Below are 22,154 nucleotides of genomic sequence, written 5' to 3'. Positions count from 1 at the left end.
GGCTGTTGGTATCTCTGAAGGGACATCAATTGCTTGTTCTTGTACAGCCCAAATGGCTGGTTTTCTCCATTTGTAATATCTTTTAATATTATTCTCAGAAATATAGGCTCTAAAGTAGCAGGAATGTTAATTTCGTTATTCCATTGTTGTAATAGGTCACGACCCCATAAATTCATTGCGATATGGGCTACATATGGCTTTAATTTTCCTATTTGTCCCTCTGGCCCTATACATTCAACCCATCTCGTGCTCTGCCTTACTCGAGATAGGGTTGCAATTCCCAGGAGCTGAACATTTACATTCTGAAGAGGCCAATACAGATGCCAAGATTCTGGGGTAATGATACTTAACATCAGCACCTGTGTCCAGCAGGCCAGTAATAAAAATGCCATTTACACACACTCTCAGTTTAGGTCTTTGATCATTTATAGAAGTTTGCCAAAACACATGTAACTTATCTTTCTGATCATTATTGCTTGTAACAGTAGGCATGGGGCTTCCTAATTGTCCTGATGAGGCACGTTCTCTGCAAAAACTGGAAATGACTGAACCATGTTTGCCATGGGGGCCTGTGAGGCCCCCCTCTCACGTTTCCCAACTGTATCAGGTTGCCTGATACAAGAGATAGCTCTTGTAGGCCTGCATTCATTCGTCCAATGTCTGCCTTTTCCACATCTTCTACATAAACCTGAAGGCTGAGTCCTCCTATTTCTGTTATTTCTAGAAGATGCATTATTATTATTATTTCTGAAAGATGCATTATTATTATTATTTCTGAAAATCCGTTGTCTAAAATTCATTTCATATGACCATTTTGCCACAATTAAAACATTTGGTATTCTGTGTCTCCTTTTACCATTGGAAATTGCTTCTTCTACCCATGCTTCAGTGCCATAATCAAATGTATCAACATTGAGTGTATGCAAGACCCATTCTTCCAAGGGCACTGATCTGAGCTTTAAAGGCCCCAAAATCCTTTTGCATTCCACATTTGAATTTTCATAAGCCAAAGACTCAATCATTATACGTCTTGCTTCTGGGCCAGATATCCCTATTTGTACAGCCTTAGTTAATCTTTGTAAAAAGTCACTAAAGGTTTCTCTCTGACCCTGTTTAACTCTGACAAATGATTCCATTCTCTGTCCTGGGTCTTGTACCCTGTCCCAAGCCCTTAAGGCTGCTGTAGTACACATGGAGAGTGTGTTTTCATCCAAATCAGCTCGTTCCTGAGGGTCGGAAAAGAGCCCTTCACCTAGAATTTTATCTAGGGAAATGTCAATTCCCTTCACTTTTTCCTGCTGTTCTAAGAGTCTAGCCTCTTGCCTGAATAAGCATTTCCATTTCAATTGCGGTCCACTCTCAAGTACCGCAGAGCTCAGCTGGAGCCAGTCCGAGGGGGTTGCTCTGCATGTCGTGGCCCAAGATCTTAGCATCTCTTTAACAAAAGAAGCTTGCATCCCAAAAGTCATGACAGCCTGTTTAATTTCCTTGAGGTCATTCATACGGAGAGGCTCCCATGTATCCTCCTTGATGACCCTAGGGTTTCTGGAACCAATCACCTTCTCTGTTGTTATTACTGGAAAGGCAGGTAGAGATGTAGGTAGAGCTTTGTGGAAATTGTCCCAGAGAGATTTACCCACAGATGTAGTTAAAATTTGACTTTCTTCCCTTTGCTCTTCTTCATCAGAATTTAGAAATTCCTCAATCTTTTCGATTCTATTCACCATTGCCTTCTGCAATGTCTGAATCTCCTGTCCAGAATTATGTTCCAAAGCCTTCACTGAGGATTCTAAAGTATGAAGTTTGTCCGTTAGAGATAACATCTCATCTTTGGACATAATTTTTATGGCATAAACCGTGCCTTCTTGTATTGACAATCTTTCTGTCAATCTGTCATAAGCTTTAGACAAAATCCGATTATCACATTCAGCAGTTTTGATTCTCTCAGTTAATGTTTCATTTCCTACAGAAAGGGACTGAATCTTATGGTCCAAATCAGCTGTTCCCTCTTTTATAGTAATGAATTTCTCCTTAATATCAGCCACTAATGTTTCAGTTCCTACAGAAAGGGACTGAAGCTTATGATCCAAATCAGCTGTTCCCTCTTCCATAATAATGAATTTCTCCTTAACATCAGCCTGGAGAACTTCAAACTGATTCTTGAGAAGATTGTTATCAGCCTGAAGAACTTCAAACTGATTCTTGAGAAGATTGTTGTCATTCTCAATTGTTTTTAAGCGTTCAATCTCTGCCTTAAGAATCCTGGATTCGTCTCGTAAAGACTTTATCATATTTCTATTATCAAACCATTTAGTGCCAATGAAAACTACGAATCCCAGAAGGATCCATAGATGTGGGGTGATAGACACCTCTTGTAAAATCTCCCACATGGTACAATTAAAAAAAACTGTCAAATTCTTGAATACTCACGTGTTCAGACATTTTATTTATAAAAGAAATTTTTTTTTACCTGCAATGATAGGTTCCTGCCAGTGGTGGTCTCTGTGTTTTTGGAGCCTGTCCTGGAACTAGCTCTTGTAGACCAGGCTGGCCTCAAACTCACAGAGATTCGCCTGCCTCTGCTTCCCAAGTGCTGGGATTAAAGGCGTGCGCTACCACTGCCTGGCTGGCCTCAAACTCACAGAGATCCGCCTGCCTCTGCTTCCCAAGTGCTGGGATTAAAGGTGTGCGCTACCACTGCCTGGCCAGCCTCAAACTCACAGAGATCTGCCCGCCTTTGCCTCCCAAGTGCTGGTATCAAAGCGTGCGCCACCACCGCCAGGCCAAGTCACTTTGTATCAGACCAAATCTGCTGCTGTGGCAGCTTTTGTTGCAAAACCGCAGGTACTTGAGCTTCTGCTAATTCAGGCAGTGGGGTTCTGCTGCAAACTTAGCCAAGGCAGGCAGAATGGGCCTGTGTGGCTGAGTATGTCTCGGACTCGGCACTGAGGCTGGAGACACGAATTAAAAAACAGCACCCGGGAGGGTGCTGTGTTAGCTAGCGGGCTACCCGCTTGAGTCGGGGGCAAAATAGCCCACGTTGGGCGCCAAAATATAATGGCATAAACAAATGCAGACAGATTGTAAAAATATATATAGCTTTAATGGCGAAATAGACTTACAGAACCACCATTCCCATGGAGAGCAGGAAAGCAGAAGGGGGCGGCTGGGAGCATGCTTGCCAAATTTATAGGCCAACATTAGCCAGAGGTGAACACGCCCCCTAAGGGGTGGGACTTATCCCTACAGAATCCACACTGTGTTAATGAAAGTCAGATCCATTCTTCCATCAAAAGGTGCTAGTGGAAGTTGTCAGATGCCTTCCAATGTAGATCCCCAATCCAATGGCCAGCAGATGAGACAGCAACAGAGATGGAAGAAAAACCTTCAGAAAGTCTGCTGAGAAAATGCCCCCTTTCTTCATAACACTTGTATTTTTCATGCTGAGAGTAGTTGTTCACTTTGGATGTTTAAAAAGGAACTCCTTGGGGGTGATATTTTCTGGCCGACTTGACCAATCCCATATCCAGTCCGAGTTTTTCTTCAAGATGCTTTCAACCTCTCTTCTTCTCTCAATAGAGTCTTCCTCAGACAGAGTGCTGTTTTTCTCTCCACAGCTGTGAGTGTCTGTTTCAGATCTGTTGGTATCTTGTGGTGTCTGGGAGCGAGGTGGGCTGTCACAATGAGAACTCTTGGAGCTACTTCATCCAGATTCATGCTGAGCATCCAGCAGTATTTTTTCCATGCCCCCATTATAAATAGAGACAGAGGCTGGAACACTGTTCCCATTCCCATTGCTGAAGTGCAGTTCTACCCAGGAGCCCTGCAGGTTCTCCTCCCCGCTCTGCGACATGGTGGTTCGGCAGAAGAACCCAAGAGCAACTGCGGCAGGCCTCAGCGGCAGTCACTGAGAGATATGAGAGCTGCCTGCTCTCATTTTTCTTTTTAACAACAAATACAGGAGAATTTTAAGGACTGGTAGAATTTTTAATATGTTGAGCATCTAGTTTCTCCTGTACCAACTGTTTTAAAGCTTTCTGTTAGAGACCATTGTTTAACCCATATTGGTTTCTCAGTTAACCATTTTAAAGGCAAGACCATTAGAATCTCTGAAGATTTTCTAGTTGTTTTCTGTTCTTGTACAGCCTGAATGTCTGATGACCTTTGTCTTAAGTTTTGGGGACTGCAGGAATGTTAACCTCAATATTTCATTGCTGCAACAGGTCATAACCGCATAAATTCATTGCAGTATTAGCTCCATAAAGCCTCAGCCTTCCTTTTATTCTTTTGGCCCAATGCTTTTACCCCATTTCATGCATTGTTTTACTTGAGATAGGGTTTTAATTCCTAGGAACTGAATATCTGCCTCTTGATGAGGCCAATTCGGATGCCAAGATTCTGGAGTAATGATATTTACATCTGCACCCATGTTTATCAATCCCTCAGTAACAATTCCATTTACATTATTAGCTTTGGTCTTTGATCATTTATAGAAGTCTGCCAGAATATGTTTTTTTTTTTATTTCCTACTAGAGTTTTTGATTTATCCTCCATATCTATTTTATCATTCAGACCAGTATGTTTTTTTTTTAATAGTAGGCACTGGATTTTTAAAATTTTTTGTGGGACATGTTTTCCACACTAACTGAGAAAGATTGGACCATTGGACCTGCGAGAGGCCCACAAGGGAGTTCTCCAATGGTATCGGATTGTCCTTTCTGTCCTTTGTCAACCTACATTTATTGGTCCAATGTTAGCCTTTGCCATGCCTCCTACAGACACCCAAAGGCTGAGTCCTCCTATTCTTGCCATTTCTATAGTAGATATTATTTCTAGGAATTTCTTATCTAAAATCCTTTCTCAGATGTTCTATTTTACCACAATTAAAACATTTAGCATTTTGCTGTTTCCTCATACCATTGGAAATCACTTCTCCTACCCAATTTATTATTATAGTCAAATGTCTCAACATTCATTGTATCCAGATCCATTCATCCATTGGTACTGATCTGACCTTTAAAGGACCAAGGATCGTTTTCCATTCTAAGTTGTCATTTTTAAAAGCTAAATATTTAATAAGTATAAATCTATCTTCTGGGTCTGTTATTCCTATTTGTCCAGCCTTAGTTAATCTTTGAAAAAAGTCACTAAAAGGTTCTCTCTGACCCTGTTTAACCCTAATATATATATTTTCTATTTTGGTTTCTGAATCCTGTACCAAAAATTTAAGGCTGCTGTGCTGCATAAGGATAAGGTGTGTTTTTTGTAAAGAGCCTGGTCCTTAGGATCAGAGTAAGGACCCTTGCCAAGAATTTGATCTTGGAAAATCTCAAGTTCTTTTGCTTTTTACTTTTGTTCAAAAATTTTTGTCTTTTTTTTCCAATAACCTTTTTAGAGAAGCTGCATTCCATCTTGTAGGACCCCTGAGATTAACTGAAGCCAAGCTTGTGGGTTAACCTTATTGCTTGAAGCCCACGTTTTTACCATTTTCCTAACAAAGGGTGAATGTGGGCTGTAAGAAATGGTTGCTTGGGGCAGGAGAGATGGCTCAGTGGTTAAGAGCATTGCCTGCTCTTCCAAAGGTTCTGAGTTCAATTCCCAGCAACCACATGGTGACTCACAACCATCTGTAAAGAGATCAGGTGCCCTCTTCTGGCCTGCAGGCATACACACAGACAGAATATTGTATACATAATAAATAAATAAAATAAATATTTAAAAAAAGAAAGAAAGAAATGCTTACTTAATTTCGTTTAGATCACTCATGCGAATGGGTTCCCATTTATATTTTTTGACTACCTTAGGGTACTTGGTGGCAGATGGTCAGTTAGAACTCTGGGTAAGCCATCTAGGAGTTTGGTACATACTAATGGGGCTAAATTTTGTGTTTGTAACTTTTGTCCCTGCTCAACAATTTTGATAAATTTTTTAATCTTTAATGTTTTTTTTTTTACTCCTGCCTTTTGTAAAGTCTGGATCTCCTGTCCAGTATTTTGTTCTAATGCCCTCCTTGAAGATTTCAAAGTATGAAGTCTGTCCAGTAAGGGTAATATCTCATGCTCATACAGAATTTTTTTTTACCATTTTTTATTGATTTTTATTGAGCTTTACATTTTTCTTTGCTTCCCTTCCTATTTCTCCCCTCCCACTTTCAACCTTCTCTTGAGGTCCCATGCTTCTAATTTACTCAGGAAATCTTGTCTTTTTCCACTTCCTGTGTAGATTAGATCTATGTAAGTTTCTCTTACTGTCCTCATTGTTGTCTAAGTTCTCTGGAGGATAAAAAAAAAGATGGAATCTTTTTTAGATTCCTCTGTTGAGAGTTCTCTGTTTAGGTCTGTAATCCATTTTTTAAATTGGATTATGCGTTCTATTGATGACCAATTTTTTGAGTTCTTTGTATATTTTATAGACCAGACCTCTGTCTGATGTGGGGTTAAGTGAAGATTTTTTCCCATTCTGCAGGTTGTCGTTTTGTCTTGTTGACCATACCCTTTGCTTTACAGAAGCTTTTCAGGTTCAGGAGGTTCCATTTATTGTTTCTCTCAGTATCTATGCTGCTGGGGCTATAATTTAGGAAGTGGTCTTCTGTGCCAATGTATTCAAGTGTACTTCCCACTTTCTCTTCTATACGGCTCAGTGTGGCTGGCTTTATCTTGAGGTCTTTGATCCATTTGGACTTGAGCTTTGTGCGTGGTGATAGATATAGATTTGTTTTCATTCTTCTACATGTTGCCATCTAGTTATACCAGTACCATTTGTTAAATATGCTATATTTTCTTCCATTGTATAACTTTAGCTTCTTTGTCAAAAATCAGGTGTTCAAAGGAGTGTGCATTAATATCTGGGTCTTCTATTCAGTTCTGTTGGTCCTTCTGTCTGTTCTTATGCCAATTCCAGGCTGTTTTTAGTACTGTACTCTGTAGTAGAGCTTGAAGTCAGGGACTGTGATGCTTCCAGAAGTTCTTTTATTTTACAGGATTGTTTTGCCTATCCAGGGTTTTTTGCTTTTCCATATGAACTTGAGTACTGTTCTTTCGAGGTCTGTAAAAATTTTTGCTGGAATTTTGCTGGGCATTGCACTGAATCTGTAGATGCTTTTGGTAAGATTCTGCCTGCCCAAGAGCATGGGAGATCTTTCCACTTTCTCGTGTCTTCTTCAATTTCTTCAAAAATTTAAAGTTTCTGTCATACAAGTCTTCCACTTTTTTGTTTAGAGTTACTCCAAGATATTTTATGCTATTTGTGGCTATTGTGAAGGGTGTTGTTTCTCTAATTTCTTCTCCAGCCCTTTTATCATCTCTGTCCAAGAGGTCTACTGATTATTTTGAGTTAGTCCTGTATCCTGCTACATTACTGAAAGTCGTAGAAGTTCTTTGGTAGAATTTTTGGGATTGCTTATGTAAACTATCATATCATAAGCAAACAGTGAGAGTTTGAATTCTTTTTCTATTCTGATTTCTATCCCCTTGATCTCCTTTTGATGTCTTATTGCTCTAGCTAGGACCTCAAGAATTATATTGAATAGATATGGAGAGAGTGGACAGCCTTGTCTTGTTCCTGATTTCAGTGGAATTGCTGGGAGTTTCTCTCCAATTAGTTTGATATTGGCTGTTGTCTTGCTGTCTATTGCCTATCTTATGTTTAGGTATGTTCCTTGTATCCCTGTTCTCTCCAAGACCTTTATCATGAAGGTCTTGTCAAAAGCTTTTTCGGCGTCTAATGAGATGATCATGTGGTTTTTCTTTTTCAGTTTTTTTATATGGTGGGTTAGATTGACAGATCTCTGTATGTTGAACCATTCCTGCATCTCTGAGATGAAGCCAACTTGATCATGGTGGATGATGGTTCTGATGTGTTCTTGGATTCGATTTGCCAGTATTTTATTGAGTATTTTTACATCAATGTTCATGAGTGAGATTAGCCTGTAATTCTCCTTCTTAGTAATGTCTTTCTATGGTTTGGGTATCAGGGTAATTGTAGCCTCATAAAAAGAGTTTGGCGATGTTCCTTCTGTTTCTATTGTGTGGAATAATTTGAGGAGTATTGGTATTAGCTCTTCTTTGAAAGTCTTGTAGAATTCTGAGCTGAAACTATTTGGTCCTGGGCCTTTTTTGGTTGGGAGACTTTTGATAGCTGTTTCTATTTCTTCAGCAGTTATAGGTCTGTTTAATTTGCTTATCTCTTCTTGATTTAATTTTCATAAGTGATATTTATCCAGAAAATTGTCCATTTTCTTTAAGTTTTCCAATTTTATGGAGTACAGATTTTCAAAATATGACCTGATGATTTTCTGTGTTTCCTCCATGTCTGTTGTTATTTCCTCCTTTTCATTTCTGATTTTGTTAATTTGGATATTCTTTTGCTGCCTTTGGTTAGTTTGGATAGAGGTTTTCTGTTTTGTTGATTTTCTTGAAGAACCAACTCTTTGTCGCACCGATTTTTTGTATTGTTTTCTTTGTTTCTATTTTGTTGATTTCAGCTCTCAATTTGATTATTTCCTGTCTAGTTATGTTAGCTGAGTTTCTTTCAGTTCTAAAATTTTCAAATGTTCTGTTAATTCACTAGTGTGCTTTTTCCAGCTTTGTGTAAGTGTTTAGTGCTATGAACACTTAACACTGCTTTCATTGTGTCCCATAAATTTGGGTTTGTTGTGTGGTCATTTTCATTGAATTTTAGGAAGTTTTAAATTTCTCCCTTGTTCCATCAATGATTCAGGTGAGCATTGTTTAATTTCCATGTGTTTGTGGGTTATCTGGAATTAGTATTGCTCTTGACTTCTAGTTTTAAAACATGGTGATCTGATAAGGTACATTGGGCTATTCCAATTTTCTTTTATTTGTTGAGGTTTGTTTTGTTACCAAGTATGCGGTCAATTTTTGAGAAGGTTCCATGAGATGCTGAGAAGAAGGTGTATTCTTTTCTGTTTCGATAGAGTATTCTATATATGTCTGTTAAGTCCATTTGAATCACAACATCTGTTAGTTCTCTTATTTCTCTGTTCATTTTTTGTCTGACTGACCTGTTTTGTGGTGAGAGTGGAGTGTTACAGTCTCCCACTAATAGTGTGTGGGATTTTAATATATTATTTAAACTTTAGAAGTTTTTCTTTTACATATGAGGGTGTCCTTGTATCTGTGGCATAGATGTTCAGTATTGATATTTCTTCTTATTAGTCTCCTGTGACTAATATGAAAAATGACCTTCTTTATCTTTTTTGACTGATTTTAGCTTGAAGTCTATTTTGTTAGATATTAATGACCAGTGATTGCTGTCTCCTGTTTGTTTACTTTTCATTCTTGATAATGTTAATTTGTGTGTTTTTCTCTTTGGGATTTGCTGCTATGAGACCATCAATTGTCTATGTTTTTGTTGGTGTAGCCAACTTCCTTGGGTGGGACTTTTCCTTCTAGTATTTTGTGTAGGGCTGGGTTTGTAGCTAGGTATTAGTGAAATCTAGTTTTGTCATGGAATATCTTGTTTTGCCTTACTATAGTGATTTTAAGTTTTGCTGGATATAGTAGTTTGGGTCTCTTAATGACAGCATAACACTTGACCATAACCTTATGGCTTTCATTGTCTCCAATGAGAAGTCAGGTGTAATTCTGATAGGTCTACCTTTATATGTTACTTGGCCTTTTTCCTTTGCAGCTCTTAATATTCTTTTTTACTTTATATGTTTAGTGTTTTGATTATTTGGTGAGAGGACTTTTTTTTAATTGAGTCTATTTGGTGTACTGTAAGCTTTTTGTTTCTTCATAGGCATATCTTTTTTTAGGTTGGGACCATTTTGTTCTATGATTTTGTTAAATATATTTTATGTGCTTTTGAGTTGAACTTCTCCTTCTTCTATACCTATTCTTAGAATTTCTTTTCATGGTGTCAAATATTTCCTGGTTATTTTGGGTTAAGCTTTTGTTAGATTTAACATTTTCTTTGACTGATAACTCTATTTCCTGTACTGTATCTTCAGCACTTGAGATTCTTTCTTCCATCTCTTGTATTCTGCTGTTCATGCTTGCTTTTGTGGTTCCTGATCATTTCTCATGATTTCTGTTTCTATAATTCCCACAGCTTGTATTTTCTTTATTGTCTCTATTTCAGTTTTTAAGTCTTGAATAGTTTCTTTCATATGTTTGATTTCTTTTTCTTGGTTTTCCCTGAGGGATTTGCTGATGTCTTCCAAATTTTGTTTGTCTTTTCCTCCATTTCTTTGAGGGAATTTCTCATTTCCTCTTTAAGAGTTTTAAACATTCTTTTGAAATTATTTTTAGGTCATTTTCTTCTGCTTTATCTTTATTTGGTTGTTCAAGTCTTGTTGTTGTAGGGTCTTTAGGTTTACTGGTATTGTGTTGCTATTTGTGATGTAGCATGTGACCTTACCTTTTCTACTCATCTTTTTCTCTAATAGATGTGGTTGGAGCTGTCTGAGATTTTGTTGATTAATCTTTTAGGTGCTAAAGAATCCAAAGCTCAGATGGTTGTTCCTTGTGGTACAGTCAGTGCCACAGTTCTAGTTTACCCATTGGTTACTCTGTGTTCCTGAAGATAGCTCAGTGCTCCTGTGTTTTTCTCTGCTCCCTAGGAGTTTGTTGTCTCAGGCCTACTAGGTTGCTGGCTTTTACCTGTTTCTGTAAATCCTGGTCCTGATCCCCCTCCTGTAGATGTCCCTTGCCTGGAGTTGGTCCTGCAAAGGTTTTTGGTCTAATGACTCAGCGTCCCCAGGCTCGGGTGCACCCAGAACAGCAGAGGGCCTAGCTCAAGCTTACTGCCTCAGAGGTCCCAGACTCATACTTGGACCCGCAGAGGTTCCAGTTTCTGCCTATTGCCTTTGATGTTCCAGAACAATGCCCAGGCCCACAAAGGTCCTGGCTAAGGCCTACTCCTTCTGACGTCCCAGACTCATGCCTGACCCCACAGAGATCACTGGTTCCTGCCTACTCCTTCGGAGGTCCCAGATGCATGCCCAGACTGGCAGAGGTCCTGGCTCAGGCCTAGTTCCTGTGAGGTCCTAGGAACTCATGCTCAGACCCACAGGGGTCCTGGCTTAGGTCTACTCCCTTGAAGGTCCCAGATTCACATCGGGACTCTCAGCAGACTCTGGCTCTGGTTCACTTGCTCAGCGGTTACTCCCCAGTACCTGTTTCAGTGGAGATCGCTTACTCTGGATCTTGGACATAATTTTTATGGCATTCATATTACCTTCGTGGACAGACACCCTATCCATCAATCTATCATAACTGTTTAACAGATTTTGCTTAATACATTCAACATCATGAATTCTCTCAGACAGTGTCTCTTCACCCTCCATTATTGACTGGGTTTGGGCCATCAAATTGGTTGTATCCTTCTCCAGAGTGCCGATTTTTCCTTTCAGCTGGTCATTATCAGTCTTAAAGTGCCTCATTCATGTCTCATTAGTTATCAAACCATTTTTAAAGGAGAAAATATGAAATACAAAGCTAATCCCTGGAATGAAATATAGGGATGTAGGATGGAAATCACATAAGCCTTGCACAATACAATACATGGTATAAGTTAAAAAGCTGTTGTCTTGTATTGATAAATTACTTGTTATGTTGACATTATAAATCTCACCTGTCATAAGGTATATTGAATTGAAGTATGTGCAATAACTGTTAACGGCCAGCAGGTGTCGCAGTTGTATTTGCCTGGTAGGAAAATCCTAGCCAAGGACTTTTCAAATTGGTTTTAACCCTTTAGATACTGAAAGATATGATAATTTAGGATCAGTTATTAAAGTGATCAAAGTGATTTTGAGAGTTGGTGATCAGGATAAAGAGAAAATCCAGAGCCTTTCAATCACAGACCCTGCACTCCACAAAGATCCCTCTGTGGCCGCAGCATGGGTACTGGAGGGGCAGGAAGGCAGCAATGCCAACAGAGACATCCAGGGAACCCCACACCCCACCTGTGCCTTTGCAACGTGCCCGGGAAGCCAGACCCAGAGCGGCTCTGGGATGCCACTGAGGCCAGAGATTGCTGTAGAGCCATGCACAGGGAGGATCAGTGCCCAAATACCTACGTGTGACCCAGTGGTGGCTGGGTGGAGTTGCGTGGGTCCTAAAAAGTGAATGTAATGGTCCCCAAGCCAATTGTTGAATGACATGGGTCAAAGAATCCCAGGCTAACTCCAAGATATACCAATTATTTTCTTCTTTATTATAAGGGGCAAACTCACAAAACAGGAACGAGAAGTCTAGCCTCAGCTGTGTAACATGGGAATCACAGAGAGAACCCTGGGAGGAACAGTGGTTTTCTCCAGGTACCCAAAAGGTCACGCCCTAATCTGGTCCAACCTCTTAAAGATCATTGGCTAACAGAGATTCCCCATCAAAACAACATTATTCTTACCCTTGGCATGCAATCTATACTTATAGATAACTGTTTTTTTTTTGTTTGTTTGTTTGTTTAAACCTTTTGGTGGTTGGTGTATCTATTTTTGCCTAATTTAATGGACTGATTTTGTATTTTCTATGTTTTGAATTGTATTTTTAATATTTTATTTTTAATCTTTGAGTTTAAAAATGTGCATGATTTTATATATGTGAAATTTATGCTCTAGATCATTTAGACACAGAGAACAGAGAGAAAATTCTTTGTACTCTTACTTTGGCCACTAAGATTTGAGCATTGTTATAGACCTAACTCAGGGCCTCCAGTCTGCTACTGAGCTACATCTCTAGTCCTTGTTATTTAAGTTGGGCCTTAGTATATAGCCTGGGGTGGCCTTGAACACTCATTCCTTCTGTCTGTACCTTCCTAGTTCTGGGCCACCACACTAATCAGGAATCTGTTTAATCTAGCCCTGTCTTGATGTTTTTCCCTTCTCCCTGCCCCCCCCAAGATAGAGCTCCAGGCCATCCAAACTATATATAGTCACACCCTGTTTTGGGGTGGGGGAAAAAGAGGGAGAGGGAGAGAGATGAGGGTAAAGAAAATGTCATATAAGTTAATATACAGAAAAGAGTTCTGTAACACAGTTGTTTCTAATTTAGTCTATTTTTCATTTTGCTGGACTTTTGTACCTTTATTATTATTACAGAAATAATATAGCATCTATTCTAAGATTGATACATTCAGGTTCAAGGGCATGTGCCTGTTATCCCAGTTTTTGAGATAGGTGAGACATATAGAAGGATTGCAATTTTAAGGGTGGCTTAGGCAACAGAGAAAAGACCCTAGGGTTGTAGGAGGAGATGGATATAGATGCACATAGATAGTAATCAGAGAACAAAACTGCTCTCATTGTCAATGTGGCAATTTATCAGAAAATTAGGAAACATCCTTCCTCAAGACCCAGTAATACCACTTTTGGGTATCTATTCAAAGAGTGCTCAACCGTGCAACAAGGACATGTGCTCAACTATGTTCATAGCAGCATTGTTTGTCATAGCCAGAACCTAGAAACAACTGAAATGCCCCTAGACCAAAGAATGGATAAGGAAAATGTGGTACATTGACACAATGGAGTACTATAAAACAGAGAAAAATAATGACATCTTGAATTTTGCAGGCAAATGGATGGAGCAAGAAAACATCATTTTGAGTGAGGTAACCCAGATACAGAAAGACAATTATCACATGTACTCACTCATAGGTGGTTTTTAAACATAAAGAAAACCAGCTCACAAACCAATCTCAGAGAACCTAGACAACAATGAGGACCCTAAGAGAGACATACATAGATCTAATCTACATGGGAATTAGAAAAAGACAAGATCTCCTGAGTAAATTGGGAGCATGGGGACCTTGGGAGAGGGTTGAAGGGGAGTGGAGAGGTATGAAGGGGAGCAGAGAAAAATGTAGAACCCAATGAAAATAATAATAAAAAGCCTGATCTCATAGTCTTTTCTTGGATTTTTATTAACCAAATAGTTTTTGATATTTAATATTCCAACAAATTTTATCATTGAAAATGTGCTTTGATATGTTGTCTTCCCCTTTAGGAAGTATTTAAAGAAAGAATTGGCTATATACACGTTTGAGGTATTAAAATTTTGGGGTCAACCATCACTAGAACTGCTTAAAGAACTATGAATATAGTAAGTTTTTAACCACTATGATGTGACGTTCCTTTGTTTCAACTTTAAGAATAGTAACTAGCCTTTTACTTCTGTGCCACTTTTCAGGCTGTAGAAGGTGATCATACTTCAGTTGGTATTTTGGGCATTAGTAATGTCCATCCTCTCCTGGTTCTTATCCAATGACTTCCAGAGCTAGAATCACATGACCTACAATATTCATCTCTGATTGGCTGAAAAAAATGTTGTATTAATAAACAGAGCCGAACTATGTGTGTGAATGCAAACATGGGAATAAGAATCATTGAAACCCTTGAATCCCATTCTTCCCTACATCGAACTTCTGCTGAGAACTTGATAACAATTCATGGTTCATTGGGGAGTCTGTCTGTGAGCTCAGAAGAAATCAGTCGACTACTACGATTGCTGAGAGTAGATGAATCTGAGTTTATTTACCCATATGCCATTCCTGTGACTCATGCAATTCTGACTATGGCACGGAAAGTTAATCTTGAGAGTGCACTGCAGTATTTTAATTTGGAATTTCTGTGCCTGCCATTCAGAAATGGCCTGGGTCTGAATTTTCCTTTTCTGTTTGGTTTTTCTTAGATCAGGTTCAATTACCCCTTGACACTGCTAACAAAGGAGGAAAAAGAAAACAATTATATAGGTAATGATACAAATTGTGGAATATAAATGAAGATTGTCACATTCTTAAGTAGGATAAAGTATCTATAACAGTTTATATGAAATTTTTATTTTGTGCCTGTATATAGTTTAGAAGTGCTTTATTACTTTTAAAATAGTTCTGTATCTTATATATTTTCCTGGCTAAATGCTGAGTAACTTTAGGAAACAAAAATGAAAGTAGTATAAAAGTGGAGAAGAAATAGTAAACTGTTCCACTGAAGGAGTTGTGTTCTCATGTAAAACATTCAGGCCTCAGGTAGCTAATAATTTTTAATATTCCTTATTATTAAAACTTTTATGTGTGCTTTCTGGATGTTTGGAAGACTTTAAAAGATTTGAAATTTGTGGTTTTGTTCTAGCTCAGAGGTTCTCAACCTGTGAGTCCTTTGGGGGGCATCGAAGGACCCTTTCACAAGGGTTACCTAAAACCATTAGAAAATGCAGATAATTATATTTGCTTTGTAACAGTAGCAAAATTACAGTTATGAAGTAACACTGAAATAATTTTATAACTAGGGGTCACTATAACATGAACTGTATATTAAAGGATCACGGCATCAGGAAGATAGAAAACCACTGTTCTAGCTTGATAATGAAATCCCACTTCCAGTGTTACCTTTTATAATTTTTTAACTTTTATGCCAAAAATGGATTTAAAGAATGACTGAAACCAAGTCTGTTGTATAGCAATGGAATTAAGATTGCAGCATTGTTGATAAAGATATTTGTAATCACATTATTTGTTCACGATGAAGAACTTCAATGATGAAGAGACTTGTCTATTTTATTTCAGAGGTTCTGATAACATATATTTTTGTTAGTTTTTTTTTTACAGGAAATGGAATGGGTTTTGAAGCTTTTATTACTCACTTAGGTATGTTGGTTGTGGCAGTGTGCACAAAAAGAGAATAAGCAACAGTTGTGCTTCCTGACCACAGTTTCTGTGTAAGACTTCAGGATGCCACCTCAAACTCTTCATTCTATCTTTCCTTTAAGATGTATAACAGTTCTCGCCTTTAATCTCAGCACTCAGGAGGCAGAGACAGGCGACTCTCTGTGAGTTTCAAGGCCAGCCTGGTCTACAAGAGCTATTTTCAGGACAGATTCCAAAGCTACAAAGAAACCCTGTCTCAAAAAAGAAGTATAACAGTTTGATGCATTTATAGGAGAAGGTTTTGTCTGCTGATATTCATTTCTAATAAATTAATGTTAAATCAATGTATTTTTGTTGCTTACTTCAAAAATATAAAATGGTTCTCCTTGAAGAAAATAATTTTAAGAATATTTAGAACCTTAGAAAATGCAAAAGAAACATAATTTTTGTAAGTCTTCTGATCAAGGCTTAATAGTTTTATAGTACATGAAAATTGTTGCTTGTTTTGCGAACATCATTGAGTCAGCATTTTAGCTTTCCTTAATATTTTCTTCACACAAATTATGAAGTAATAATCTGTAAGCATATGTCATTGCAAAGACATGATGTAATTTTAGTCATTTTAATGTGTGCTTTACTTCATTAGCACAACATAACCATTGTTCACATGCCTGGGCAAAGGCCCTTTGGTCCGAGCATCATCTATATCGATGACAATGGACAACAAAAGGTTTCTGCTCCTCTCAGATTCCCTGCCATGAATGAGGTCAGTATATGTAGCTTCTTTGTTTTTTTAGGACCCTAATTGACTGTAAAATCCTGATAATATTTAGAAAATACATTGTAAATATTTTCCTAAAATGCTATGATATACTTTTCTATCTCTGTGTAATATGAACTAGTGATGAAGCAGCTTCAACCTTTATTCTCCACACAGGTTAGAAAAGCTTTTTGAGATTGGCTAATTTAAGAAAGTCTTTGGATGAAGTAGAATATTTGTCAGTATGATTTTCCTAGTAAGTTTTTTATTTGTCATCATGACTATTGAAGGTAGCTTTTAATTAACATTATACTGTTACATAATACTCAATAAATTTTGTAGGGGAAAAGTAATTATCTCTATTTTAGATAATAGTAAAGCTCTTTTAACTTTTAAAATTAATACCCATTGTTGCACATTAGTAAATCCAACACTCAGGAGGCAGAAGCAGGTGGATCTTTGTGAGTTCAAGGTCAGCCTGTCTACAAGAGCTAGTTCCAGGACATGCTCCAAAACAAAAGCAAAAAAAATTCGACTCGAAAAAACAAAACCAAAAACCAAACAAACAAAAATACCCATCAAAAAGACTTATTGATTCATAAAAGTAATGTCTGGTTTATCTCAGTTAAAAATAAATTTGATGTTGATGCCTTAGGTATATACTTCTCTATTTATGTTGCGATCCTGTTGAAAAATTGACTTTCACTTCTATTTTCAAAGTGTTTATTTGCTTACTTTTATATAAATGATTTCCTCTTATTTTTACTTAATTTTTAAATTTAGTTATTTATCTTTCCATCAGTTGGTATCAAACCCAAGCTTTATACATGCTAGACAAGTACTCTACCATGGAGCTACATGTTCAGCTCCATAGTATCTCAGTTCATTGTTTAGTTTTGTGTTTTTTAGGATAGGGTCTAATTATCAGCTCATGATCCCTTTGCTTTGGCCTTCACCAATGCCAGGACTTAAGTATGTGCTACCAGCTTTACACTGTTTAAATGTGAAGAGAGAGATATATTTCAAATTGTATGATTTTAAATAATTTTTGTCATTTGTTGTTTAATTTTTAGAAATTTACTTCCTGTTGTATTGGTTCAGTTGAGCAAAGAACCACTACTACTCCGCCATCATTAATAAGAAAATGTATGACTTTGTCTCATGTAAAATGTTAGCTGCTTGGTGCTGTGAGCTGACACATGGAGTTACAGCCAATGGCTGTGTCTCAATCATCTGAGCTGATTAACTGTGTCAAGCAGGACTGAACATATCTGCATGGGAGAGTTCACTAATGGAAACTAAATGCTTAGTAGTTCAAGCTCTCCTCCCTAAACTGTACACCCACTGGTGTCTGTCTTCATTCACATGGAAGGAATTAATATATGATGGAAAATCACACACTGTGACCCATCAGATCCTTCGTTGTAATGGACACTCCTGCTACCCATGACCTTAAACTTCAGTCTGTGATCTAGCAGTTGTCCAGTGTGTCCCCTGCAGTGCACACTGTACACTGTTCCTACTCTTCTGGTCTGAAGCTCATGACCTTAAACTTCAGTCTGTGATCTAGCTATTGTCCAGTGTGTCCCCTGCAGTGCACACAGTACACTCTTCCTACTCTTCTGGTCTGAATCTCATGACCTTAGACTTCAGTCTGTGATCTAGCTATTGTCCAGTGTGTCCCCTGCAGTGCACATAGTACACTGTTCCTACTCTTCTGGTCTGAAAGGAGGAGCCATATGACTCAAACTGATAATTTTAAAACTCTGTGGTGCAGCATACTTGTGATCCAAAAATTTATGGTGGTTAGCCAGGAGGATAGCAAGGGCAATGCCCTGTGGGACTACAGACAGGATTCAAGTCCACCTCAATCAGTATAGGGGACATCGACTCTAAACTGCTTTTCTAAAAGCTGAAAAATGCAGTTGTTCTAGAATTACTATGCTTTCATGACACACAGGTTGTGACCCTGTAATGGCCCCCGAGAAGCAGGTTAGAGGCCTCTGATGGGGAAATGGGTCTTCTGGCTGGTTGTAAATCATGATTGTTTCATTTGTTATAGGAATGTACCTTAATGGCTGATTAATCCTGGTGAATAAACATTTGCATCTCATCATGCTAATCTCTAACAGGCATGGTTAGCATACTACTTATCTTTGAGGTATTTGGGATGCGGTCCTCTCTTACTAAAATTCTACTTTGTGTGACTTAATGTCTCCTAAGAACTGGTAAATCCTTATACCATTAATTCTATTATCAATTCTACTCTTCTACATCACAGTTTAGCACTGGAGTGAATCTCTACACAGGAGAAACCATTTACAAGCTCCATAAAATTAACTACAGATGGATTCTAATCCTAAATGTTAAAAGTGCAGAACTTCTGAAGATACTGGAGAGACAACAAGTCTCCAAGTTTGGCAAATCTGGTGCTATCTCTCCACATGCAACAATATAAGCACTACAGGCACCACCACTTGAGGCTCCCTATGCTCTGCTCTGTGCAGACACAGCCCAGACAGCGAAGTTATTCAGAGGCTGCCAGCAGAGATCACTTAGAACTACTTAGGTTGAGGCAGAAACAAACTAAACTCTGTGTCTGTCCACTGACTCCCACCCAGCCAGGGGAGGTCCCACCACACCAGCAGCGAGAGTGGCCCCTCACATACCAAGGCTGGCCACTCCTCCGCTCACCTTGGCCCACCGCTCCTCCCATCTGTGGATAACAACCATTCACTCTCCATGGTGCAGCTGCCGAGCTGACAAGCTCTCTTCCCACAAGGGAGTCTAAGGTGCAGTGCATGAGAGAGACTGTGATTTTTTTTCTTCAGGAAGAGCTAAACCAGAAGCCTGACTTCAGAAAGAACCCTCCCATTTGACTGGTGGGTCTGCTGGAGGCTCTGATTGGCTAGTGAGGTCTGAGTGACAGAACCAGGTGGGTTAATCTAAAAACAGACATATCCCAGATTGACTGGAGGTTTGTGCCAAATTTAACATCAATGTCTTGCTAATGCAAAACAATGGGTTCGGTTTTAAATGGAAGTATACAAATTCAGAAAGAGGGTAATCAGACAATGTTGCACAAGAGGAACATTGGGTAACTCAAGAACATTATAAACAAAGTCCACAGTGGTGTTGGGACTGATAACCAGTTTTCACCCTTCCATGTAAAGTCATTGGTTCTGAGGATCTGAAAAACCATTGTCCAAAGACCTTGGCCCCATCTTTACCAGCTCTCTCAAGCATATTCCCGAGATTAGAGACACAGCTGTTATTGCTATATACATGAGGGCCTTAGAGAAACCTCCCAAAGCCAAGGCAGGTTGCCAAACTCAGAGAGGCCTAGTTTCAAGTATCTTCTAGAAGTCCTGCACTTAGCATTTGACATTTAGGTGTAAGGCCCATTTGGAGGTAATTTGTGGGAGTTGTAAATGGCATCTCATGTACTGTGTATTACACTACTAAATTGCAACACAGAAGAGTAAAATTGGTGATAAAAAGGATTGGCCAATAATTAGTAAGTCACACAAAGTAGAATTTGGCTGAGGGAGGGCTGCCTCTGAAATACCCCCAAAGACAAGTAGTATGTTAACGAGGACTGTTAGAGATTTGAATGCTAAAATGTTAATGTTTATTTACCTTTTGTGTATACAAATCTGTAGTGAGAACAACAAATGAGAAACCCCCTGTGTAGAGGACACTCTAGATTAAGCAGGAGCATGACTAGTTTTAAGAGGGATTTCTTAGTTGTGTTGTACTGGATGTTGTAAACATCAATTCCATGATGTTTTGTTATATATTTGTTATTTCTTGGTATCAACTACACACTCACATTAAAATCCAAAAGCATGGTTACATGTATCATATGAAGAGTGTCTTGTGTTTTATCCAAGGTTTAGTTGAACAGTTTATACCTAAGAAATATTAATTTATTACATTATCTTTTAGTTTTGATTCAGCTCTCTTTCATTTAATTGTTATTATTCAGCACTATCTTAAGACAATCAGTACTTTCTGATGGAGGAAGGTCACTGGCTAATAAAGAAACTGCCTTGGCCCATTTCATAGGTTAGAACATAGGTGGGTGGGGTAAACAGAACAGAATGCTGGGAGGAAGAGGAAGTGAGGTAAGATGCCTCAGACAGACTCAATAGCTCTCCTCTCTCCCCGCCAGACACGATGAAGCAAGCCGCTAGGTCAGACATGCTGAATCTTTCCCGGTAAGCGCACCTAGTGGTGCTACACAGAATATTAGAAATGGGTTAGATCAATATGTAAGAGCTAGCCAATAAGAGGCTGGAACTAATGGGCCAAGCAGTATTTAAAAGAATACAGTTTGTGTGTTGTTATTTAGGGTAAAGCTAGCCAGTGGCAGGAGCTGGGTGGCGGAATGCTCTCCTCTCTCCCGGCCAGACACGATGCAGCCAGCCACCAGGTCAGACATGCTGAATCTTTCCTGGTAAGTGCACCTCATGCTGCTACATAGATTATTAGAAATGGGTTAAGAGGCTGAAACTAATGGGCCAGGCAGTGTTTAAAAGAATACAATTTGTGTGTCATTATTTTGGGGCATAAGCTAGTCAGGCAGCTGGGAGCCGGGTGGAACACAGCCCGCAGCTCCTACAACAACATTCCTTTGGTCAACTGTGCCTGTTTACAAAGGATGACCACCACCACATTTGCTTACTGTTGATATTCTATCATGAAAGAAGGTATCCCCTCCATCAAGTATGTAGTCTCTTTTCTAGGCAATTGTATACAATGATATGTGACCTTGTGGTTCTAGGGATGAGCTAGAGTACACAGCCTGGGAAAGACTTGAGAGGATGTAGATTCTGTGTATTAACCTATGAGAAAGCCATCTTTAAAAGTGTTAACTTAATTTGAGTGCTAACAGGCTTACTTCCTACATTCACTGAGAAAAGTAATGTAATAGAGAGTATATGGGCAGTGGAAGAGTAGAGAGAAGGTAAGTTCCACATATGCAGCTATGGAAGAGCCATTGTATACACTGGAGACATTCCTGTGGAGCGGCTTTTGGGAATCTTAGAGTTTCTATTGCTGTGAAGAGACACCATGACCACAGCAAGAACTTATAAAGGAAAATATTTTATTGAGGCTGGCTTACAGTTTCAGAGAGTTTAGTCCATTATCATCATGACAGAAAACATGGTGGATACAGGCAGACACAGTACTGGAGAAAGAACTGAGAGTTCTACATCCAGATCAACATATAGCAGAAAGTGACTATGACATACTTCCTCCAACAAGGCCACCTCCTAATAGTACCACTCTGTATGGGACATTGGGGTAATTTTGACTAAAATCACTGCAGTATCAAAATCCTTGTATCTTTTCACCCATGTTCAGTAAGTAAACTCAACAAAATTCTTGGTTCTTCAGGATGAACTTTGGTGAAATTGTACTTTGCATCTTCACTGGGACTTAAGTTGGGAAAGACATTGCTTCCTCCCCTCCACAGGGGAGAAATATCTCACAACAGATCATAAACATATTTAACAATGTTTCTATTTCTCATGATACTAGAAAATAGAAGCATTACATAAAAGAACATGTTAGAAGAACATAAAAGTGTAAATGCCCTTAATAAAAAAAAAAGAACTTAGCTATATGAAGATAATTATGACTGAGTGGCTCTAGAATAAATGAGGGTCTGAGTAAGTTGTCTAAGGTATATAAAGGATGAGGTTTAGAGATCATATATTTATTGTAGTTGGAAAGATCAGATATCAGTTATTTCAAGGACTGGCTAAACTGTATGTCA

At 38.7% G+C, this 22,154-nt stretch overlaps 1 pseudogene; it reads right to left on the bottom strand.

Moving 5' to 3' along the window:
- Window positions 1–3,289: 3,289 nt before the first annotated feature.
- On the bottom strand, window positions 3,290–3,853 carry LOC121440485 (annotated as a pseudogene).
- Between the last annotated feature and the right edge of the window lie 18,301 nt (window positions 3,854–22,154).

The sequence above is a fragment of the Microtus oregoni genome, unplaced genomic scaffold, assembly GCF_018167655.1.
Source record: "Microtus oregoni isolate MIOR12 unplaced genomic scaffold, Mior012 000067F_ref0000223, whole genome shotgun sequence".
Taxonomy (NCBI): domain Eukaryota; kingdom Metazoa; phylum Chordata; class Mammalia; order Rodentia; family Cricetidae; genus Microtus; species Microtus oregoni.
The sequence above is the reverse complement of the archived record's forward strand: the minus strand, read 5'-3'. Positions and strand labels throughout refer to the sequence as shown.